Consider the following 26441-nt stretch of genomic DNA (forward strand, 5'->3'; position numbering starts at 1 on the left):
GAGGAATGACCTGCAGTGTATTAATTATGATGATGATAACAATCCATGACGTAGTAACTATTAACTCTGTCCCTTCCCAAGAAGCTTGACGTAGCTATACTACAATGGATTTTACAGGATGAAGTATTGTGAACAATGTTATTAGAAGAATATCATCATCAGTGGTCAAGTGGTTAGAAAACTCTTACAAGATCTAATGATGGGGTTGACGGGTTTGTTACTATACGGCATCTTTCATATGCTACAAAAATAAGAACAAAAGATTTCGATGAAAAGATTATTGTGCTAATTTTCATGCGAAGAGGTTATAATGATAAAAAGATTTAGGCATTTAAAATATCTTAAACATATTAAATCCAGTTGGACCCGTCCCAATAATATTGTTTCCTTGCAACCTTGAATCCAAATTTTGGAATGAAATAAGAAATTCCATTCATGCTAATGCTAGAAGTGAGGTTAAGAAGGATACTGGTTTAACATTCCGTTGTGTGGAAGAGGTCAGCACATTACTTTGTTATCAGGTGCCAGCAAAAGAAAGGGCTTACTCAATGTTGTCCTCTTGGAGAACACTGCTAAAGTTATCGCTTTAATACACGACTTTTTCCTTTTGATGAAAATGAATATGAGAGATTGTAAGCATTCAAAAGAGAATCTGAAAAGATATGACAGTACATTGGTGGAAAAGTAGCATGTCGAGGAAGTAGGTAACTGCTCCTTGTTTAGGGTACTGCATCCTGAGTCTAGATTGACGATGATAACTATTCTCTTTCCAGGAAACTTGGAGACAAAATTGTTTTTAAAAGGTCGGACCACACTAGGAATATTTTTGCAGACTATGTCTACAGAAAGTCTGTTACTGTTCGTCGTAAGTTTGTAAACTATTCCTAAAGTTTGCAATCAAAGTTAAATAACTGTTTCTTATCGAGGGTAATAAACAGAAAAATTTTGTTTGCAAACATATCGAAAACAAATTTTGCAAACAGCTCGCAAACACCGCTAGCGAATAACATCTAGAGCTCTTATGCCTGTTTCCACTAATTGTTCCCTCATTTTCACACTTGCGGTCCCCGTCCTCTCTCGTCCCTCACAGTTCCCTCGTATTACCTCTCGGGTCTTGCCCGGAGATCAAAGGTATAGGCCAACCCCTTGTTTCCGGTCCTTCATTGACATAGGCACTCTCTTGTCCGGACCTCACAAGTGGAGTCGCAGAGGGTGTCCAGGGAAGCGCACGTGTGTGGGCGGGTATGCGGGCGTGACAGCCACCTCAGGAAAGGACTTCTGCCGGTGCTTAACAACCGCCTGTAAGTGATTAGAGATTAGCGGTAGTCGTCATGAATCTCCGGTTACTTATAGATTACACGTGGCCTAAGATACGTGATACTCAGGGCTACCGACCCTACTCCTGTCAAATTTCGGTAGCCATATTTCGGAAACTTGTCGAAATTTCTTCCTTTCGGATATTATTATTATAATGAGGGTAAATTCGTTTTACGCAATCTTTCTCAATGATTTGCCATTTATAATTGATACCTGCTGTAAACGCTGAGGCTTTTCAGTGTAATAGTGTTTTTATATCACTTATACTTTTTCCTTTAAAATATATCACTTCGATAAACTAGGCAAAACAGTGGCCCTGTTCAACTCCACTACAATTTTGTACGGTTTTCTCATTTACTGATACGAATTTTATGGTTTCTAGAAGAATCACAACAACTACAGTGATAAAAATTCTTTCCTGACTGCAGATCGGCGTCGGTGACCAATCAATCAATCCTGACTGCAGATGTTGACGTAAGGAATAACATTGCCCTTGGGAGCTGTCGCAAGGCAGTGTAAAAAGACAAGATCTGAGAAAATAAAAAATTATTAATAGAAATATACAATCAATTAAATGCTAGCAAATAAAATAACAAATGAATACAGGCATGAGTAATGGAATGGAATGGAATGGAATATAGTAGAGTTTAGGTCAAAGGCCAGACACTGGAACCTATGAGGTCATTCAGCGCTGGAAAGGAAATTGAGAGTAAGTAGGTTTGAAAGGTGTAACCGGAAGAAAACCTCCCAGTTGTACTATGATGTAGCTGTTTGGAGAAGGTAGATAGACGGATAACATGGATGGAGGTATATACTCGGTTTTTTCCATCTGTCCATCCGCCTGTGGTGTTTTCGCATGGTAACACTGCGGGCTTTAAATAGTTACTCTATGTGTAAGTTTTAGGTAAATAAAAGGATATCTGGGTGTACATTTGCAACTGAAAAGTGTTTTAATAATTTACTGTATGTGAATTACACCGTTAATATTCGAAATAAGATATTATTTAAAGCCCGGGACGCAGTGTTACCATGCGCAAACACCACAGGCGGATGGACAGATGGAAAAAAACAGAGTATAGTACTATCCTCCTACGTGAAAAGTAAGCCACTGCAAGACGACAAGGATGAACTAAGCTTGCAAGTGGCGTAACCGTGGGAGCTCGCAAGTAGGGGTAAGGGGGCACTTGCCCCATCCCCCTGAAATCCTGGAGAAAAATAAATGTTACATTTAACTAAAACACTTTGCTTTCTTTCCCTGTCCCATGGTTTGTTTGTATGATGATTTTACATTGCACGGAACCAGTGGTTATTCAGCAACGTGACCAACGGCTTTACGTGACTTTCGAACTACGTCGAGAGTGAACTTCCATCACCAGAAATACACACCTCTCACTCCTCAATGGAATGGCAGAGTATCGAACCCGCGACCACCAAGGTGGAACGCTAACACCATATCAACCACGCCGCTGAGGCGCTTGCGGGCGCCAAGGTAACAAAGCCATGATGGATATTGCATTGCAGCAAAGATGAGGACCAACCTCTGGCATTTGGCTGATGAAGGATGTCGTTACCTTCAAAACAATATTCTGTCTGCGATATAAAAGAAGTTTTTGAAGTACGCGACTTTGATATCTATTTCTTGATATTCCGAGGTGACAATGATATGTCGTGTTGTTAATACATTCTTGCTATTCAAATCTGAGGACGCCATGTAAATACACATCTTTCTCACTTAACAAGTTTCCCTATGTATTTATCTGGAGACGGACCGTCACGGATGGCATATAGGTATCTATTATCAACAATAACTCACTAGGAACAAAAGTTGTGCTATCTATGTCCTATGAATTGTATCTATCATATGATTTAAAGTTTCCTGCTGTGTAACTCGAGAGTGTTGACAACAGTGCTCCTGTCCGAATGTTATGCAACTAAGAGAGAGAGAGAGATAGAGAGAGGGGGGGGGGGTGGGGGGGACCATTTAAATTTTCGTATCCACCGATAAGAAATACTATCAGGATTAGATACTTTACAAACCTTCGTCTAGCTTTTAAGCGTGGTGTTATCAGATCTGCAAGACAATGAAACTTACTAGGCTGGTAAACGTCCATTTTGTGGTATGTTTAAGGTAGAAGGACATACCTCAGCTCATTTAACAGATGGGAAGGCACACCCAAGACCTAAAGAAGACTTCTTTTGGTCTTTGGAGCACCTCTTGGGAAAACAGCAGAGATCTCAGGTAAACGACGAATGAAAAGAAGTAAGTCTGTAAAGTAATCGCATTATTGCTTGCTGAGGGTGGAATAATATAGAATAAAATTGGTTTCGCTCCTTAAATGAAAATTATGGTCGTTTGGAGAGGGGTGACACGATTTTGAAATCTTTTATAAGTCGGTGAATGGAAATTAAAGTTATCTGTATGGATACCTTAACTGTCTTTGGGTGGAAATATTCTTTCTTGGAAGGTCAAGATATACCGTGCACTAACAGATAATTGCTCGGGGTAGATTTTTTCGTTCTATGATTCAAAGGTGTTACCGGAGGAAAACCTCGCAGTTGTATTGTTAGGAGGGGTTGGTACGTAAGATGGAAGAAAGACTGAACGAACGTAGAGTACAAGGAATGAAAGGGGTTGTGGTTAGGTGCCAAAGGAGCGCTGCAATGATCCTTAATGCTTACAGTGTTCTACGTAAAGTGCACTGATGGCCCTCCCCCCTTACGGGATTGCTCGTGATCAGCATATTGTGCTTGAATGCGCGACCCAGCTTATTTTTTTTATTTACCGATTTATATAATTTAAATTTTTAATTGAAATAATTATGCACATACGCTCCACTGTAGTTGTTAGTGAATAATACTGGATAACTCAATGAGGTTGAGGTCATGTAATATGATAAAAATTTTTTCCTGTCGGTAAGGATCCTAAGTTCATACTCATACCGGGAGAATTGTATATTGGCGGGAAGGTTCTTGGAGTTAAAGGTAGTGACAAGACGAATGAGGACAGTGACAATATACAATATTTTGATACGCCTGATGGGTATACCTTCAGCTCTTCAGTAACCACTTTTTCCTGGTGTGCTGATAGGTAATGAAGCTTCTCTGGAGAGAAAGTGTTGCCACTTCGACATTGCATTCCACAAACTCAACCCTTAATGCCGTCTGGCGCATAAACTGGGCGAGTTTGTTGATTTTCTATCGATGTCGTTATGTCAATCAGCGGAGCAGGATTCCCAAGTCTATATTTATTAGATAATTTGTAATTTGCAGACCCAAAAGTTCCTATTGATGGGGTGGACTCTTGACGTTTCCCTAAAGTAGAGGGTTAATAATAACTGGAGATTGTTTTTATACTGTAGTTGGTTTCAACGATGTGGCACACGCACACGTGTATGTCGTGATTGGCTGAAAATCAACGTTTCCAAGATCTTTGGCGTATTATAATAAATATTCAGACATACAATACGATAACCCTCACACCCTCTCATACAAATCATAAAGACGTCGACTTGTATCGATAATACAACTATACAAACACAAGAAAGACAAGCCTTTATCCACCTACGCAAACGGACAATGCTCTTAAAATTGTTCTATATCACTGGTATAGCCAAGGCTACAAGTAGACCTATGAAGACAAGCTGTTCAAATCACAAGACTTCATTATCATTGAAACCTTATTCCAAGTATAACCTCATTAGATGAATTTTAAAAATAACTATCATAGTAAACTGAAAAAACTTTTTATAATATTGATCACTAAACCACGAAGCCTTGTTCAAGCCCACTTTCACTTCATATCAGTCAACATTGCTCGTTTGTTCAAACACGGTAATACATTGTCAAGCATTAATTGAAATTTCCCGCCTTTTAGCCGATGTTGCAATGGCTGTTCCTTTCACCTACCCAGGTATCCTCAAAGAGAACAATCTTCTCGAACATTACCCTACCAATGTAATTTACATGCAAGAAAATATTAAAATAATTTTCATTCGAACTCGCATAATCAAATGTATGTTTTGTATTCACCTTCCTACAGCGCTGAGCTGACGTAACTTGGTGCTATGGTTCCAGGGCCGCAGGGCGGCGCTGTTGCAGAACCTGGGAGCCGCGGAGTTTCAATGTTTGGTGAGTGTTCAGGGATTTTTATCGTTAATTATCTTCATAATCGTATTATGTTGCGCAATTTATAGTAGACGGGATGGGATCAAAAATTCATCAAGAGAAGACTGCATAACATTTCACAGGTAAGCAAATCATGATTAATTCTATTTACCCATACTTTTGTGATAGATCAATGTCTTGTTAGCAACTTGGCTGTAGATAAGGTTTCTCTGTTAACCCTTTACATATTAAGCGTGTTATTATGGCCCATATATGCAATGGCGATTTCTGTTATAAAACCAGAGCAACATTAATCTTAATTATGCCGCATAATACACAAGAAAAAAAAAGACCTTGCTATTGATTCAAAATACTAGCAGTAAGTTACGCCCTTAGGTTAGGTTGTGTTGTCCTGTATTGTAGTATACAATGTTACTGTTATGTCGAAGGACACCTGCTGTATTTTGTCAGTATTTAGAATTCCTTGCAGTAGGCACTCTTGTAGGAGTACTGTTCATGTGGTCAATTTTTCAGTTTTTGTCTGTAAAGGAAGCGTTACTAGGGTTGTTTAACAACAAGCAATTTCTCAAACGTGGTTTTCTCAACGACGTTCTAAAACGTTACTGAATGACGTGGGACTAATTCAGGACGACGTACATAAACTGTGTAAAAATTTTTTTATATTGGATTCAACGTAAAAATTGTATTTTATATATATGTGCAAAATTCTTGGATTAATATACTATGTATTCACCAAATGATACGTTTCACAGATTTGTGATACCTAGGCTTCACTAAACTTCTTTTTCTCAAGGCCGCTCAGTAGACTAAGCTACACCTGTGTCCGCAAACTACTCATTTGGTATGATGCTATATCATTTAAACCTTATTCTAAGAATAACATTGTTTTCAGTATATAAATATTACTTCTTTATGGTAAAAGACGAATAATCATAAGGAAAAAATAGCTTTAAGGGATGGTAAGGGCAGAACTTTAGCCAGGCAAACTCTAGGCCTATATGCCCATTGATTCAAATAAAAACTTTCTTATGGTAGTCCGCATGACCTAGTGGAGGATCTAGAAATCTTCCATGGGGAGTGGGGGGGGGGGGGGCGCGAGCCCAATGACGATTATTATATAATAATATATAATGTACACATGGTACATATATATCAATATTTAGGTATATGTGTATGCACACATAATTTACATCATATCCACACATGCACACACAAACAATATTGCAGTAATGAGAGAGAGAGAGAGAGAGAGAGAGAGAGAGAGAGAGAGAGAGAGTATAATTATGAGGATATTGTTACGTTTTACTACAGGTGTAGCTTACAAAGAAGTACCAGGTAAAGTTGTTTTTGGCAAATACAAGCATTAAAAGGTTATTTAACTTTATTTTCAGTGTTTTGGTACAGTGGGTACACATTATCAAAATTTAGTTATAACTCTGAGACTTAACTACTACACATTATACTATCCATGGGGGGGGGGGGGGGGGGGGGCGGTGGAACACGTGGCCAGGTCCCCCCCCCCTTAAATCCACCACTGGTACTGTATTTTTTATAGCAGCTTCTTAAGGTACATCATACAAACTAGACACAGTGATGTGGTCTTTGACTTCTAAACCATCCTAATATAATTATAATCATAATATGCTTTATCTTCAAGTAAAATTCCTAACATATTAAACGCAAATCAGGAAGTGATGTTTCTCATTCTGAAGACCATATCCCTCTTCCCCTCACAACGAAAGTTATGGCCTGTCCACACTAGTGGGCATGCCTGTCGGGCACTTCCAGCTGTTTATACTTTCTCTCGCTTTTGAAGCAGTGTTACCAGACAATCGCATCGTTCTGGCTCCATGATCGGTTGGTCAGTATAGTGAAGTTTTATAGAAACTGTATTTACCTGTTGAGCAGTACATGCCCACTAGTGTGAACAGTGCCTGACCTGCTCTACATGAAAATTTCTAATGGTACATGATATGCACATAACTTATAATATGCAGTTTGCATATGCCTCATGGAACTTAAGAATCGTGCAGTTGTGAAAGCATAGTAAAAGAAACACTGAACCACAATATTGCACATTTTATATAATGATCCAAGTACCAAGGCTTCAATATTTTCATATGAGGTCTTCTACTTAAAAGTGATTGTTCACCAACATGAATCTGAGTATCATCATAAGCTGTTTTTGGCTTTTGATGACCATCAGGGAGTAAGACTGAAAAAGGACGAATTTATAGTGACCCTTCTCTTATTACTTTCAGCTTTATGAGTATCACAGTGTTACATTTTTAAACAAGTGGGGGCCAGTTTCTTTTTTTTTTGAATTTCCTACTATCCAGGGTTGGGGTTAATTCATTATTATCAATTCAAATCAATTCCAATTCAACGAAAGTTGTGAATTTATGAAATTCAATTCCAAATCATTTTCAAAAATAAATATTCAATTCCAATTCAATTCAATTCAAATCATGAGGGGTTTCAATTCCAATTCAGTTACAATTCATAATATGATTGATATTCATGTGAAGGGCGAAACTTAAATTTTACTCACTTCCGGTATGCTACTCGCATTTGTATCAAGTATCATCACCACAAAAAATTATACAACTTTGTAGTAAACTAAAGCTCACATTTTCAATTAACAAAAAATTGGCATCTCAAAATTTTATCTTAGAACAATGTTACCCCGTACTCTAGGCCTATCTTATCAACTCAGGTACTCCAAACTGTCATAATAAAAATGCTACAAAATCTCGTTATACAACTTTGTATTAAACATATAATTCCTATTTTTATAATAAAAAAGTAGACATCTTGTAATAAACAAAATTCAATTTTTTTTATTAAAAAAACATTGACAAGTATAATAATTCCTGTCAAATTGCCTGAATGAGATGGTGTGTAACATGTTCACCTTATGATCATATGAATATGGTTGTCAACCCCATAATAGCTGACAGTATAGGGGAAGTAAGTCGGGACAAGACTATATCTGCACTGTGTTTACAGGACCAGTATAGGTATGATTCAGAAAAGTAGAGTTGGAAAACAAACAAATTCAATAACAAAATAGCCTTTGCTTTGATGATAGCCTATAAGATGTATATGTTCTGTTCTTTATAGCCTATTCTATCTCTATAAAGATATATATTCATAACATGTTGAGGATTGACAGGTCTAATTCCTGTCAGTTTATCTGAATAAAATGGTGTGTAACAGGTTCAGCTTATGATTATATGAATAAGGTTCCCAAACACCATAGTAGCTGACAGGATAGGGCAAGTAAGGCAGGACAAGACTTGATCTGTACTGTGGGTACAGGACCGGTACAGGTGTGGCTCAAAACAATAGGGTGGGAAAATTCAGAAAATTTATACAATAGTAGCCCATAATTCATATGTTCTGTTCTTTATAGCCTGATTCTATTTCTATAAAGATATATCTACAATGGGCCCCGTATTCGCGTTCTCTGGATTTGCAGACTCACACATTACAGATTTCTCCGGAACATATCCCCCATTATTCACGGGAAATCTGCAGTATTTTTCTATGAGAAATATACACAAATTCCTTGTTTGTTTTATCAGTTACATCATAAAATGCCCTTTTTGTGATAAAACTATTACAAAACCAGGTATAAACATTTTTAGCGGGTTTTCTTGAGTTTTAACTAACAAAATAGGCTATTTTAAGCGTTTTTATAGGGGTTCCAACTATTCACTGGGGTGTCTGGTTCACATCCCCACGAATATGGGCGACCACTGTATTCATAGTATGTCATGTTCAAGAATAGAGGTTTAATTCCTGTTATTTAGCCTAATGAGGTGGTGTGTAAAGGTCCGGTTTTTTAACACACAAGATTTATTACCCAGTGAATCTCCCTTATTCGCATTCTCAGCATTAGTGGACTCACGTATTCATGGATTTCTCTTCGGAAAATATCTACCCATTATTCGCGGGAAATTCACATATTTGCAGTATTTTTCTATAAATATCAAAATTTTTTTTTTCAATTTCATCATTAACCCTTAAACGCCGAAGCGGTAAAAAAAAAATTGTCTCCCGTGTGTCGGAGGTGTTTCAGAGTGAGCGCGGAAGCGGAAAAAATATTTTTTTCAAAAAATCACAGCGTGCTTAGTTTTCAAGATTAAGAGTTCATTTTGGCTTCTTTTTTTGTCATTGGCTGAAGTTTAGTATGCAACCATCAGGAATGAAAAAAATTATCATTATCATATATAAATAATGCGATATATGATAGTGCAAAAACGAAATTTTATATATAATTGTATTCAAATCGCGCTGTGCGCAAAACGGTTAAAGGTTAACAAGTTACTTTTTTTTTCGTTGTAATTTACACTAATATGCGATCATTTTGGTATATAACACATTGTAAAACGATAAAAGCAACACAGAGAAAATATTATCACAAAATAATGCATGAATTCGTAACACGTGGACGTAAACAAATATTTTTTTCAAAAATTCACCATAAATCTAAATATTGTACTAGACTTCCAATTTCTTTCAAAATGAAGTAAAATGATTGAATATTACTATACTGTAAGAGTATTAGCTTACAATTGCAGTTTTCGACCATATCTCACGAGTTAAAGTTGACTGAATGTCGAATTTTGTTATATATATTTTTTTATATGCAATTATTTCGGAAATAAGAAAAGCTAAAACCTTCAAATATTTTTCGTTTTATTCTACATGAAATTGCGCACATTTTCATATATAAAACTCTATGAAATGCCTAATATGAAACGGAGCAAATATTCCGAGAATGGGACGTACGCATTTCGGAGATTTGTGGTGGAGAATCCGCGCGCGGAGGGAAGGGAAGTTTTTTTTTTAAATTCACCATAAATCTAAATATTGTGCAAGAGACTTCGAATTTGTTTCAAGAGGAAGATAAATGACTGAATATTACTAGACTGTAAGAGTTTTAGCTTACAATTGCGTTTTTCGACCATTTCGGTAGAGTCAAAGTTGACCGAATGTGGTTTTTTTTCTATTTATCGTGATTTATATGCAAATATTTCAAAAATGAGAAAAGCTACAACCTTCAATTATTTTTTGTTGTATTCTAAATGAAATTGCGCACATTTTCATATATAAAACTTTATGTAACGGCTAATTTAAAATGGTGTAAACATTACCACAATCGCACGTATGATTTTTTCGGAAGAGTTACCGCGCGGACGTAAAGAAAATGTTATTTTTTTCATAAATTCACCATAAATCGAAATATTGTGCTAGAGACTTCCAATTTGTTGCAAAATGAAGGTAAATGATTGAATACTACTAGAATATAAGCGTTTTAGCTTACAATTGCGTTTTTTTTTACCATTTCGGTAGAGTCAAAGTTGACAAAAGGTTGAAAATTTGTCACTTATCATTTTTTATATGAAAATATTTCAAAATTGATAATATATTCAGTTTTGACATGTTTTGGACTGTAAAGATACTTTGTAATTTCGGTTAGGGTAAAATCTGTTTAGGTTTGCGACCGTGTGATATCCGATAATCCTGGATTATCTCTTTCATTTTTACCCTTTTGACAATTAACCATCTGGTATTCTTGATCGATTTTGTGTACCTGAGACCTTTCTCTCCAATTGCATTTCATTAGCTCCTTGACAATGTCTTAGTAAAGACGAAAGCGCTTGGATTTTTGACTATCATTTTCCTGTGGTATTCGCTTATTTAATGAATTCACGTGCATCTACTGTGATTTTTTAAGCATATATATATATATATATATATATATATATATATATATATATATATATATATATGTAATATATATATAGTTCTGGGTCCAACTTAACCAGTCAGTATAGTGAAACGGTTTATGGGAACAGTCTTTGCCCGTTGGGCAGTGCCCGCAAGTATGGACAGGGTCTTACAGTGATGCATAAAGTTTATTAATTTTGTGTATATATATATATATATATATATATATATATATATATATATATATATATATTCACACACAAAATTAATTATAACCTTTATGCATCACTGTAAGACCCTATCCATACTTGCGGGCACTGCCCAGCGGGCAAACACCGTTCCCATAAACCGTTTCACTATACTGACTGGCTGAGTTGGAGCCAGAACTAGGCAATTGGCTGGTAACACTGCTTCTGAAGCTAGAGAAAATATAAACAGCTTGAAGTGCCTGAAAGGCATGCCTGCTACTTTGGACAGGCCCTTAAAACAATAGCTTCCAGACCTAGTACCTACAACCAAACATTTTTCATGACAAGCTAGTAGTTTTTTGTTTATCAATTTCTTAATTTTTTTTATATTCTAATAATTGATGTCTTCTTTCTGCATTTCCTATTAATTTCTGTTACTGCTTTCAAATGAACACCTACTTTTTGGCAGCTTCAATTTCAAGTCAATAGCCCGTCGTGGTCTGGCTCCATCGTTAGGAGAGTTCAGGTTCATAAGTCGTTTGTAAGGACAACGCTTATCCATAATTTTCTCTGTATATAATTCATCATTCGCGTTGTTCTTACTTCCCTCCGCGAGAGTGTTCAGCGGGCTTTCCGCCAGTGTATAAAGCTTGTATAACCATATCTTGTGTACTTTTATATTTTGTATTTTATGTCTCTCAAGAAATACAAATCGGGTCTCGCCGACCCACTTTTACTCTCTCGCGGGTCGGTAACCACATTTCCGTCTGCATGCTGTATATTTATATTTCCCTTGACTGTAATAAAAATCAGTACACTTCTACCTGCCTCTTTGTCCACTCCTCACAACTGGTGACCCCGGAGTGGCGGTGACCCAAGCGGTTTTGGCTCAGCCATTAAGGGACTAACTACCGCCGCTCACCTTCAGAGATCTTTAATGGACTCACACGGCGCCTCAGTATAGATCTCTGAAAGCTCCTACCGTGGAAATAACCAACGCCTCTAACGGACTAAATATGGCATACCTGCCCAAGGTGTGTTCAGGCGTTTCCTCAAACGGTTTGGCCCACCATTCACGACTCTGTCGACCGTTTCTGTGAGAGAGGACAATGAGCGCAGACAGTACCACGCGGGAAACCCAGGCCTCCCCTGCCCCAGCGACGGCCTCGGACACAGCTGCCGCTCAAGCTGTCAAATTACCCCCCTTCACAACGGCTGACCCGACCGTCTGGTTCTTCCGAGCTGAAGGGCAATTCCGGATCGCGGGGCTCACGAACAAAGTACTGCAGGCCGACCTCGTCGCAGCGGCTCTCCCGACAGAGGTGTTCAACCGAATATCTTCTTGGCTGACCGGTCGAGCACGAACCAGACTTGTCACGCTCGACGAGATAAAAGAAAGGCTCGTGACGGCCTACTCCACGCCATCGCTGAAAAGGCCGCCCGCGCCCTCGACCTAGTCGCGAACCCCATGCGCGGCGCCGACCCCCAAGATGCCTGGGACCCGGTGATGGGCCTCATCCGTCTGCCCAAAATAGGCCCCGACAGAAAAAAGAAAGAGATCTGCCTGAGCCGCGAAATATTCCTGCGGCAACTCGAGCCGGACGTCCGAAAACAGCTGACCGACGCGTACACCCTAGAGGACGACGAACTACTGGAGAAGGCAAAGAAACTGACGTTGTCGAACAATGAGACGAAGCTAGCAGGCCCCCGATCCTCCGTGTGCCTGGCCGCAGAGAAGGAAGAAGACGACGACGACCCAACGCAAGAGATCGGCGCCGTATCCCAAGGGAAGTCCTCCCACATGCAGCGAGGTGAAAACTCCTGGCGCCGCTTCCACCGGAGGTTCGAGAGATTCTCCAAGAGGTGCGAAAGCCCTTGCACCTTCCAGCAGTCAAAAAACGGTGACGGCAAACAAAACCAAGGCCGCCAGTGGCAACGGCCTCGTCGGAACCACACACAGTAGGGTTCTACGCCCGCGACGCGATCTCCGGCCGGAGGATGTTGGTGGACACGGGGCCGATGCACTCAATATTCCCGCCGTCAGGAAAAGACCATAGCCGTGAGCCCGACAAAACAACCGCCCTCGTCGCCGCAAACGGGACCCCCATCCGTTCCTACGGCACGAAGTCCCTCGAGATATCCATCTTGGGGCGAAACTACGTCTGGGAATTCACCATCGCGGACGTCAGGATCCCGGTACTGGGGGCAGATTTCCTGGCGCAGAACGGCCTCCTGGTGGACATGGGCCGCAAACGCCTCCTCGACACGGGGACATGCCTTTCCCTACCACTGGCAGCAGGCCCGGGCGCCCCTACAATTTGTACCATCGCCCCCCACAAGTACGGCAACCTCCTGCAGGAATTCCCCGAAGTCTTCAAGCCGGAACTTTGTCAGGCGGCAGGGACGCTGCCCAAGCACGGAATATTCCACCACATAACCACCACAGGCCCCCCGACACACGCAAAGTTCCGACGACTCCCTCCGGGCCACCTCCAGGAGGCGAAGCAGGCGTTCTCGGAGATGGAACGAATGGGCATCTGCAAGAAAGCGTCGAGCCCTTGGGCGTCGCCCCTGCACATGGTACAGAAACCTGACGGCACCTGGAGGCCCTGCGGAGACTACAGGAGACTCAACCTCGCTACAATCCCCGACCAATATCCCTTGCCAAACATGCAGGATTTGACAGGGGCCCTCCATGGGGCGAAAGTCTTCACAAAAATGGACCTCTTAAAATCCTATTTCCAGGTTCCAGTGCACCCCGAGGATGACCCCAAGACTGCCATCATCACGCCTTTTGGCTCCTTTGTCTTCCATTACTCAACCTTCGGCCTGAGGAACGCAGGGGCCACCTTCCAGCGCCTGATGGACAGCATCCTGGGGGACCTGCCCTTCTGCGTCTGCTACGTCGACGATATCTTAATTTTTTCCAGGTCTTTGGAGGAGCACCTACATCATGTCCAAGCGGTCCTGAAGCGCCTGCAGGAAAACGTGCTGGTCATCCGTTTCGACAAATGCACCTTCGGCGCCGAGAAGGTGGACTTCCTCGGGCACGAGATCTCCGCGGCAGGCGTGCGCCCCATGGCCTCGAAGGTAGGCGTGGTGCAGAAGTTCCCAACACCAACCACGGTCAAGTCCCTGCAGGAGTTCATCGGAATAGTTAACTACTACCGCCGATTCATCCCCGACGCCGCCCGCACCATGTCTCCTCTAACACAGGTCCTGAAGGGGAAGCCAGAGGCCCTAACGTGGGAGGCCGAACAAGAGAAGGCTTTCAACGAGATGAAGAGGGCCCTCGCCAGAACCGCAACATTATGCCACCAAGACCCTACTGCACCTTTACGCCACCGACGCCAGCAACGTTGCCTGCGGGGCTGTCCTCAAGCAGATGGTCCAGGGCGAGCCCCAGCCACTCGCCTTCTACAGTAAAAAACTGTCAGCCGCCGAGACGAGGTACAGCACGTTCGACCACGAACTCCTGGCGGTGTACCAAGCAGTGCGCCATTTCTGCTACCTCCTCGAGGGCTCCCCCTTCACGATCAGGACAGACCACCTCCCTTTGGTACACGCCTTCACCAAGGCGGGCGATGCTTGGTCAGCGAAACAGCAGAGGCACCTGGCAGCCATCGCGGAGTTCGGTTGCACCATCCAGTACGTGCCTGGCGAGAAGAACCCCGTGGCGGACGCCCTATCGAGGATAGAAATCAACGCCGTGCATCTCGGGGTCGACTACGAAGACCTCGCCTGGGAACAGGCCGCCGACCCGGAGACCGCCGCATACTGCACAGCTATCACCGCCCTCAAGTGGGAAGACGTGCCCTTCAGACCCGCAGGCACGATGCTCCTCTGCGACATCAGTACACTTCTACCTGCCTCTTTGTCCACTCCTCACACGTTTAACAAACTGTACTGTTGTATGGCGTTGTTTACCGAAAGGTTTGTTTGTATGGTGTTTTTACGTTGCATGGAACCAGTGGTTATTCAGCAACGAGAGTTTGAAAACACTTTTAGCAAAGATAACTTTTCCCACTCTGTTTAGATTCTTTGGAACTAGACTTAAAAGAGTATTGTTAAATTACGACTGTGATGTTTATATATATATATATATTATATATAAAATATATATATATATATTATATATATAGATATCTATATATATATATATATAGTTATAGTATACTACTATATATTATATATATATAGAAAAATAAATTTTAAATTACGACTGTGATGTTTATAAAAAAAATGTATCGTTAAATTACGAATGTGATGTTTATAAAAAGAGATACATCACTTTTTATATGTTACTTTGTTAAGTTGAAGATGAAGCATATTATTAAAAAGAAAAGATGCCCATAACTGTGTTTATTTTGTAAATAAAAAATAATAATTGAAGAATAAATATGATGAACCGAAGGCTTCTGTGATAATTCCGACCTCCGGACTGAAGGTAATATAAATTATGAAGCTGTTGTACAAAGACATAACGGATGGTAGTGTTACTGAAGGAAGACAAACAGCTTCCAAAAGGATCCATGTGTCTCGCATACGATAGCTTACACTTGGTCGTTCCCCCCTTGTCTTGTGCAGGCATACTGCTAGTGTACATATCCTCAGAAATTATTTTACTTGAATACTGGTTGATACTTGGTAGGCTAGCGCTTCAGATGATAATTTTTCAAGTGATTTAGGCCTACGTAGGCTAGCTGAAGTTTTACCTAATAGTAGTAAGATACTTTGGGTGGCAGGTAGTCTAACTTTACCCTCACACACTATAGATGGAAAGCTTTGCATACTACACTGAAACTTTTATAGTTAACGGTGACGATGGCTGTGATGCCAATGCCTATTAGTTGTCAAGAATGTGTGGGAAATTTCCAGAATGTAGCCTTGGTGTAGCCCACAATTGAGGTAAGGGAGACAAGGCAAAAAGCCCTACTACATCCGCTAGCTTTGAAGAAAATAGGTAACATCTATTAAGGATTTGCAGATGATGAAGTCTTTTGAGGAAAATTTCAAGCAGCAAATTAACAAGTTCAACAAAATACATAAATTCTTACAGTGTGTACAGTAGCCAAGGGAGGAAATACATGCCTAATCTGGTGGTCATAAGGGACTGGCCTAGACATCAGATGCACGGTTGATGTGCATCTACTATAGCTAAGAATTGTAAATTTGATGACATGCATAATGAAATTTTCATCCAAACAATGGAACATGTAACCTCAGAAGTGGCATGTAGAAAAATTTTGAAGAAATGGTAAAATTTACCCAGGCTCAGTAGTAACTGTCTGAATTTTAATAAAGAAATATTTTAAATGACAAAAGAAAAATTTTAAATGACGATAGTGAAGTTAAATTAACCAGGATGGGCAAAGGAAAGGCACCTTATTATAAAGGAAGGGTCAGGAATGCAGAAAACATGGTACAACTCCATTTCAGTAACTTACAGGAATATGTACAGCACACAAAGTTCTTTCAATTGGTTACACCTAATCAAAAACAGTAAAAAGTGTTAATGAGTGTAGGTATAATGCTGGAAATGTAAATGATAAAGGTCATACTGTATATTTGATGTTAATCAAGCAAGTTGCAATGTTAATACAGACAGCCCCCGGGTCACGACGGGGTTCCATTCTTGAGACGCGTTGTAACCCGAAAATTGTCGTAAGCCGGAGCTTCATCAAAAATCCTAAGAAAACTTTACTTTTAATGCTTTTGGGTGCATTCAAAACAATGTAAACTGCATTCTTATTGCATTTTTAATCAAAACCCTCCAAATATTGATTATTTTGCCTTTTTGGTGTCATGTTTCTTCTGCCAGATCAGCGTTGTAGGCGTCGTAACCCTGGAAATAATTTCTGATGAGAACATGAGTTGTAACCCTGGAAATAATTTCTGATGAATATAACTGAAAAGCGCCTTAACCTCGGAACATCGTAAACCGAACCCGGCGTAACCCGAGGACTGCCTGTAATATCGATAGATCCATAGGTCTTGTAAAGATCGATGCTGTTCCTGTAAAGTTATGTCCAGATTCTACCGCAACATACTCTAATTTTAAATTCCCACACACTTCTACGAGAGTTTAATTCTTCATTTATATTTAGTAGCATGTTATTAAATGAATATGTGGAACAAAACACTCTGGTGCCTGTTTTAGACTAATGCCTCAGTACCTTTAGAAATCTTAAATTGTTCATATACAGAACAAACCCTCGGTCATAACATAAGGGGGAGATTATTAATAGCTTGAGAGTTTGGTTTGTTTGTTTATTTTATGGTGTTTTTACTTTGCATGGAACCAGTGGTTATTCAGCAACGGGACAAATGGCTTTATGTGACTTCTGAACCATGTCAAGAGTGCACTTCTATCACCAGAAATACACATCTCTCTCACCTCAATGGAATACCCGAGAATCGAAATCGCAGCCAATGAGGTGGTGGTACACCAACACCATACTGACTACGCCACTGAGGCGCTGTACAAGGGTTTGGTGGCAATGGGAGATATCCAATGGGGAAAGAGGCAGGTGGAGCCCGACCCGATTTCCCCCTAGCAGATGCTGTGAGGCTTTAGTTCTCTCTTAACCACCTTCTAAGCAAGAGGATTTCTGTTGTTCTCACTCAAAAGACAATTGTTTTTAGCTCTTCCTGCTCACTTTACACCTTGGCGTTCTGTTTTTTTTTGGTGTGTGATTCTATGTCAGTTAGTATTTTGTGCTGTCTGTGTGTTTTTTGCCCCAGAAAATGCCAACCCCTGAATCATCTAAGCAATTCAGGCCTCAGAGAAGATGCCCAGGCATTGGTAATAACCCAAGCTCTCATTATTTAGCCTACTCAGATACAGACCCACATACCACTTGTAGCAGATGCAGATCTAATGGTTGTGATGTAAGTATAGTAGTAGTTGATCTATTCCAGAAGGCTGGTCGAAATGCGATTTGTTCAAAATATGAAACAAATTTCATCCTTAGAAATAAAGAGAATCAGGATAATCATTCCAGGCCACCCAAAAGATAAATTAAGAGTGTAAACTTATAAAAAAAACTGTTATATTCAAGTAAAATTTTTGAAAAATCTTGTTTGCATGTACAAGCTAGAAATCCGATTTACAGTGTTTGGTGAAAATGGCGTCCAGCCGGCTAGGATTGAGGGAGAAGAGACAAAATCCCCCCGAGGTAACCAAAATGGTTGCAGTAGGCGAAGGTTGATAACAAAATCAATTTCACATAAGTGACTTATCAAGCAATTACATAGCTGAAAGCTTCTTACCACAGCAGGCAAAACTTCAAAAATTTGGCAGCGGCGCTGCCATCGTTTAGTGTAGGTGAATTGTACCTCCCCACTTACGGGAACACCTGTGCTGGCTCCTGATCGTCATCGCTGGTTCTCGCAGCAGTTTGCTTCATCGTTTTTTGTGCATTTAAGTTATTTTGTAAAGTACTCATTTGTTGGTTGCTTTGCTTAGTTAATCACTTCTTTTGGATTAACTTTAGTATTTGCCTGGACATTATGTCAGACTCTAGCTCGTCAGGTGTTAGGTTTTGCACCAAAGGCTGCAAAATTTGGATGGCTAAGGATGGGGTGAGCAAATGTGGAAAATTTTTCCTATATCATTTCAAGAAAATGGACAGGGATAGAAAGAGTAAGGCAGCTCTAAGAGCCAAAAGTAGATCAAGTGTAGAGTCGACTCCTTTGCCTGTAAAAGCAAAGAAATTCTCTCTCTCTCTCTCTCCCCCCTTTTATCTGCTATATATCCTATTATCAGTCCACCTACTTCATTGCCCCATACTACTGTACAGGTTTCCCGTGCTTCCAATCTTGACACCATGGCCAGCCTCTAGTCTAGAATGGATACAAAAATTTGAGTTTTTAGCAAAGTTGGTGATGGACATAGGGTTATCTTCAGAGCATTTATTGAGAAATTAAGCGTGAGTGCCAGTGCCAGTGTTAGTGTTGTGCTTGAGGAGATGGCTGTCCATCCCACTAGTGCTTCTAGATGGTCACTGTCCCACTCCCCTGCAATGGGGAGAAGACATAGCGGAGGTACAAGGGAGACGGGTGGGGTCTGCTCACATGCAGTTGCCACCAGTGAGTGATGTTTGACTGTCTTCAGACTTGGAGGTGTCCTCACCAGACAAGAAACATCATCATCGATGTCTCTAGTGTCTTCCCGTCCTCTGTAGAAACATGCTTCATTTGCAAACTGTTCTCCTCCACCTGAGAAGAAGTACAAGGAGCCTGTTTAGAGTCTGCAACTGTCCTACAGTTATACGCCCAAACCTTCTGCAGCACGCTTAAAGCATTCGTCATGGAACAGCCCAGAGTTGTTAGGCTTGTTGGAACGTCTAATGCTAGCGCCTAAAGGTTCAGAGCATCGTAAGCAACATCTCACTTCTGATCGCCAGTCCACTCCCAGGCAGTCAGTGCCAGGTGTGTTAACTCTATCTCCTTCACCTGTACACTCCCCATCCTGTCAGTCGCTTGGTGCCTTAGTTGATTCACTCGACACCAGAAGTAGAACTTTCAGCACCATCTATGCCTGCTCCTAAGATGACTTTTCTGAAGAAGGTTACCACTACCAAAGGGGGGATACTGCCTTATCACCAGTTTCGTCTGACGAAGAGCTAGATCAGGACTCATTACACAATTCAACGTATTCAAGACAGGACTTAAGACCCACTTCAGCGTATTCAAGACCAGGACTCAGGACCCACTTCAGCGTATTCAAGCCTTCTCAAATACTCCTTGGCCAAATGCGTATTCTGATTTTTTCAAGCCCACACTCCCGTCTTCGCCTGCGTCAACCTTCTTGATGGTGAAGATGACCAGTGAGTGGTCTCCAGAAGTTAGTTCTGTTTTCTTCATCCAAGAGGGTCCTGAAAGAAGTTGACGAGTGGTTGGTCAGAGATGGAGTTGGGCAAGGCAATTTATTTTTATCCTCCTTTGAAACTTCTAAGGAAGTAGTAGTATTGTTTTTACACAACCGGGGAAGCTCCTTCCTTGGGAGTTTCTGCCTCCTCTCAAGGGAACTTCTCCAGTTTTTTACCATTTGATTAGATATCTTGACAAGATCTCAGAAATCTTCAGTTTCTTGGATTGGATGATTGATGCACTCACTAGGAAAATTGAAAACTCCCTGAGCCTAGCGGAATTTTCCTCAGAATGGCTAGACATCTTGTCCTGTTTGGAAAAGGCAGTGAGATGTGGTTCAGGAAATTAGCTAACCCTTCGCTACAATTCTTTAAAAAAGAGACAGAGACAGAGACAGAGACAGAGACAGAGAGAGAGAATATGTGCTTCTTTGCTTCTAAGGGAGTAACAGTCACCGCTACTCTTTTCCCCTCTGAATGAGTCACACCTGTTCCAGCAAGAGACTGTTAAGCAGGTGTTATTGGATCTACAAAAGAAGTCTAGCAAAGATCTCTTGGCTCAGTCGACAAGGTGTCCAAGGGATCCTTTGTCTGCAGGCACCAAATCCTTCCCTCTGCTGCAGCCACAGCCTTCAGGGAGGCAAAGATGCAAACTAGACTGAGGTCTAATTTACACCCCCAAGCGAAACCAGCCAAGAAGTCAGCCTTCAAAACTGCAAGCAAGTGAATCAACAATCCTTTATGACCCATTGGAGCAAGACTTCAGCTCTTCTAGGAAGAGTGGAGTCGGAGAGATGCAGACCCTCAGGTGATACAAGTGCTTCAGAAAGGTTTCTTAATTCCTTTCAACAAAAGACCCCACTGTCTAAATTACCCATCGCCTTGACAGTGTAGTGAGCAGGATCAGAGAGGCTTTTAGCATTAGCCAAGGGATTAGAATCTCTGATTCACAAGCAATCAATAGAGGAAGTGATGGACAGGATCACAGAAGGGTTCTACAACAGGCTGTTTGTAGTCCGCAAGGCATTGGGGGGCTGGAGGCCCATTGTAATATCAGCGCCCTGAACCTTTTCGTCTCGAAGACGAAGTTTTGTATGGAAATGAGTCATTCAGTAGTGTCCGCTCTCCAGAAGGGAGACGATGGTCACTCTCAACATGGAAGATGCATATTTCAGGTACCAATTCACCCAGCATCCAGAAAATTTCTCAATTCGTTTGCGGGGGAAAGTATTCTTATTTTGAGCCCTTTGTTTAGGCCTATCCACCACTCCTCAGGTATTCACTTGTGTTCTAGCCCCCCTGGGAAAATGGCTTCATCTCATGGGAATTGCTGAATGGCCTTTGCTGCCCCAGTGCTTGGTGTTACACCTAAACTTTATAAAACCAAACCAAACCAATCATGGGAACTGATATGTTGCTCTACTTGAATGACTGGCTTCTACAATCCAAGTAGAGTTGTCAGTGCACTGAGGAATTCAGGAAAACCCTGTGTCTGACTCAACAGTCAGGCATTTTGGTAAATTACAAGAAATCCCAAATGACACTGACACAGAGGATTCCATATTTGGGGATGGTTCTTGACCCTCAAGCTTTTTAGCCTTTTCTCTCCCTAAAGAGAGAGACCACCCTAAAGAGTGGATTCGTGTTTACAGAGTTGAAGAGTTCCTGAACCTCCCATCTTGTTCAGCCCTAAAGTGAGTGAGTTTGCTAGGAACCCTGGCATCAGTGGAGTTTTTTATGACATTGGGCAGACTTCACATGAGACCACTGCATTACTTCCTTAGAGCAAATTGGTGTCGGAAGATGCAGCTGGACTCCTTCATATTTCCAATAACAAAGGAATAGAGGAAGAACCTCAGTGGTGACTATTGGAGAAAAGACTACAATAATGAATCTTCCTTGTTCCCTTGAACCCCGACATAGAGTTCTACTCGAACGCTTCGAACTCGGGTTGGGGAGCTCTTCTGGGGAATCAGACTTTCAGGACTGTGGTCAGATCAACACAAGGCATTCCACATCAACGTAAAGGAATTGAAGGTGATTTTCTTAGGACTTCAAGCATGCTCTGATAAGACTCCTAGAAAAATGTGGCAATCTACACAGACATAACCACAGCTCTCTCGTATGTCTGCAAGTAGGTGGGACTCACCTCACTCCTTACCTTCAGCAGTGGCCAAATATCTCCTTTGGGCAGAAAAACAGAGTAAAGCTATTCCTTTGCTTCATACAGGCGAGGATGAACATCTTAGCAGACAAGCTGAACCACTACAACCAATTCTCAAGACAGAATAGACCCTAAACGCAAAGGTTTGCAAGGATCTATGGAGGTTATGGGGCAAACTGGCTATAGACCTTTTTGCCACCTCCAGAAACAGTCCCCTTCCTATTTTTTGCTCCGTGGTTACAGACCCACAATCTTAGAAGACAGACGCGATGATGTTACTAGACTGGAAAGGACTGGATGTGCATGCCTTCCCCCCCCCCCCCCCTTTCAGTATCATCAAAGAAGTCCTCAACAAGTTTGTATCACATCAGAACATGTCGATGACTAGTGGCTCCCTTCTGGTCCAAGAAGGAATGGTTTCAGACCTTCTTTGGCTTCTTGTAGATTTCCCCTGACTTCTTCCGCAAAGACAGTCACTTCTGAGACAACCCCACTTTGACAGGTTCCATCAGTTGTCCTCTCTAGCTCTTGATGCTCCACATTACCAATCCCGTGGCATAAGTAACAGAGCCCTCCAGAACACCAACACAGTGATGCTGGTTGGAGGTGTCAAGAAGTCCAGAGGGGAAGACACCACAGCTGGGGGTACCAGTAGAGATGCTGTGGTGCTAGTTACTACCAAGGATGTTGTGGTAGTCGGGTGGTGGCAGTACACAAGGTGTGGGACCTTCGCAAACACTGTATTGGTGACGGTGGTGGTAGTGGGGGCCTCCACTACATGGATAGTGACTGGAGCTGCCAGGTGTGTTAGCAAAACCTGCAGCAACAGAGTTCCCACTAGACCCAAAAAATGAATTGATATGAGTTGATGCTAAAATGCAGTGCACTGATGCAAATTAATATGAATTGATTGATACACCGTTATATGTACAGTGTTCCCCCATACTCGCGGGTAATGCATACAAGACAACCCCCACTAATAGCTACAGTCCACAAATAATTAAACCCCATATAAAAATGCTTAAAACTGCCTATTTTGTTAGTTAAAACTCAAGAAAACCCACTAAAACTGTATATACCTGGCTTTTTAATAGATTTATCGCAAAAAGTTTATTAACTCTTAAATGCCGAATGGACGTATTAAACGTCGAGTCAAAATGTCTCCCGTATGCCGAATGGACATACCATACGTCGACTCAAACATTTTTTTAAAAATTCGCTGAAAAATACTTATAGGCCTACCAGCCTAAAACTTTTGAATCACGCGCCTTGGGGGATGCTGGGAGTTCACGGATCAAGGTGTTGTTTTGTTTACAATCGTTACGCAGGCGCGCAAGCGCGAATTTCTTCTTGCCGCACTAAAAAGTATCTGTGACACATCTCGGAAATTATTTAGTCACTTTGACATAATTTTTGTACCATTTTAAATTAGCCGTTACATGGATTATTATATATGAAAATGTGCGCATTTTTATGTAAAATACAACAAAAATATACTCATGATTGTAGCCTTTATCAGTTTTGAGATATTTTCATATAAATAACGATAAGTGCCAAAATTTCAACCTTTGGTCAACTTTGACTCTACCGAAATGGTCGAAAAACGCAATTGTAAGCTAAAACTCTTATATTTTAATAATAATCAATCATTTACCTTAATTTTGCAACTAATTGGAAGTCTCTAGCACAATATTTCGATTTATGGTGAATTTATGAAAAAACTGTTTCCTTACGTCCGCGCGGTAACTCTTCCGAAAAAAATCACACATGCGATTGTGGTAATGTTTGCACCATTTTAAAATTAGCCGTTATATAGTTTTATATATGGAAATGTGCGCAATTTCATGCACAATACAACTAAAAGAACCCCATGGTTGTAGCTTTTATCAATTTTGAAATATTTTCATATAAAAAATGATAAGTGACAAATTTTCAACCTTTTGTCAACTTTGACTCTATCGAAATGGTAAAAAAAAACGCAATTGTAAGCTAAAACGCTTATATTCTAGTAGTATTCAATCATTTACCTTCATTTTGCAACAAATTGGAAGTCTCTAGCACAATATTTCGATTTATGGTGAATTTATGAAAAAAATAACATTTTCTTTACGTCCGCGCGGTAACTCTTCCGAAAAAATCATACGTGCGATTGTGGTAATGTTTACACCATTTTAAATTAGCCGTTACATAAAGTTTTATATATGAAAATGTGCGCAATTTCATGTAGAATACAACAAAAAATAATTGAAGGTTGTAGCTTTTCTCATTTTTGAAATATTTGCATATAAATCACGATAAATAGAAAAAAAACCACATTCGGTCAACTTTGACTCTACCGAAATGGTCGAAAAACGCAATTGTAAGCTAAAACTCTTACAGTCTAGTAATATTCAGTCATTTATCTTCCTCTTGAAATAAATTCGAAGTCTCTTGCACAATATTTAGATTTATGGTGAATTTAAAAAAAAAACTTCCCTTCCCTCGCGCGCGGATTCTCCACCACCACAAATCTCCGAAATGCGTACGTCCCATTCTCGGAATATTTGCTCCATTTCATATTAGGCATTTCATAGAGTTTTATATATGAAAATGTGCGCAATTTCATGTAGAATAAAACGAAAAATATTTGAAGGTTTTAGCTTTTCTTATTTCCGAAATAATTGCATATAAAAAATATATATAACAAAATTCGACATTTGGTCAACTTTAACTCGTGAGATATGGTCGAAAACTGCAATTGTAAGCTAATACTCTTACAGTATAGTAATATTCAATCATTTTACTTCATTTTGAAAGAAATTGGAAGTCTCTAGTACAATATTTAGATTTATGGTGAATTTTTGAAAAAAATATTTGTTTACGTCCACGTGTTACGAATTCATGCATTATTTTGTGATAATATTTTCTCTGTGTTGCTTTTATCGTTTTACAATGTGTTATATACCAAAATGATCGCATATTAGTGTAAATTACAACGAAAAAAAAGTAACTTGTTAACCTTTAACCGTTTTGCGCACAGCGCGATTTGAATACAATTATATATAAAATTTCGTTTTTGCACTATCATATATCGCATTATTTATATATGATAATGATAATTTTTTTCATTCCTGATGGTTGCATACTAAACTTCAGCCAATGACAAAAAAAGAAGCCAAAATGAACTCTTAATCTTGAAAACTAAGCACGCTGTGATTTTTTGAAAAAAATATTTTTTCCGCTTCCGCGCTCACTCTGAAACACCTCCGACACACGGGAGACAATTTTTTTTTTACCGCTTCGGCGTTTAAGGGTTAATGATGAAATTGAAAAAAAAAATTTTGATATTTATAGAAAAATACTGCAAATATGTGAATTTCCCGCGAATAATGGGTAGATATTTTCCGAAGAGAAATCCATGAATACGTGAGTCCACTAATGCTGAGAATGCGAATACGGGAGATTCACTGGGTAATAAATCTTGTGTGTTAAAAAACCGGACCTTTACACACCACCTCATTAGGCTAAATAACAGGAATTAAACCTCTATTCTTGAACATGACATACTATGAATACAGTGGTCGCCCATATTCGTGGGGGATGTGAACCAGACACCCCAGTGAATAGTTGGAACCCCTATAAAAACGCTTAAAATAGCCTATTTTGTTAGTTAAAACTCAAGAAAACCCGCTAAAAATGTTTATACCTGGTTTTGTAATAGTTTTTTTATCACAAAAAGGGCATTTTATGATGTAACTGATAAAACAAACAAGGAATTTGTGTATATTTCTCATAGAAAAATACTGCAGATTTCCCGTGAATAATGGGGGATATGTTCCGGAGAAATCTGTAATGTGTGAGTCTGCAAATCCAGAGAACGCGAATACGGGGCCCATTGTAGATATATCTTTATAGAAATAGAATCAGGCTATAAAGAACAGAACATATGAATTATGGGCTACTATTGTATAAATTTTCTGAATTTTCCCACCCTATTGTTTTGAGCCACACCTGTACCGGTCCTGTACCCACAGTACAGATCAAGTCTTGTCCTGC

At 40.3% G+C, this 26441-nt stretch overlaps 1 long non-coding RNA gene across 1 annotated transcript in view; it reads left to right on the top strand.

Annotated features, from left to right (window-relative positions):
• The first annotated feature begins 5386 nt into the window (after window positions 1-5386).
• The window catches only part of LOC135211220 (uncharacterized), a 240986-nt gene continuing 219931 nt past the window's right edge, over window positions 5387-26441 (top strand). The window contains exon 1 of the long non-coding RNA XR_010313644.1: window positions 5387-5564. This is a non-coding gene — a long non-coding RNA (uncharacterized LOC135211220). The remainder of the gene's footprint in view (window positions 5565-26441) is intronic.

This window comes from Macrobrachium nipponense, chromosome 4 (assembly GCF_015104395.2).
Source record: "Macrobrachium nipponense isolate FS-2020 chromosome 4, ASM1510439v2, whole genome shotgun sequence".
In the NCBI taxonomy this organism is placed as follows: Eukaryota; Metazoa; Arthropoda; class Malacostraca; order Decapoda; family Palaemonidae; genus Macrobrachium; species Macrobrachium nipponense.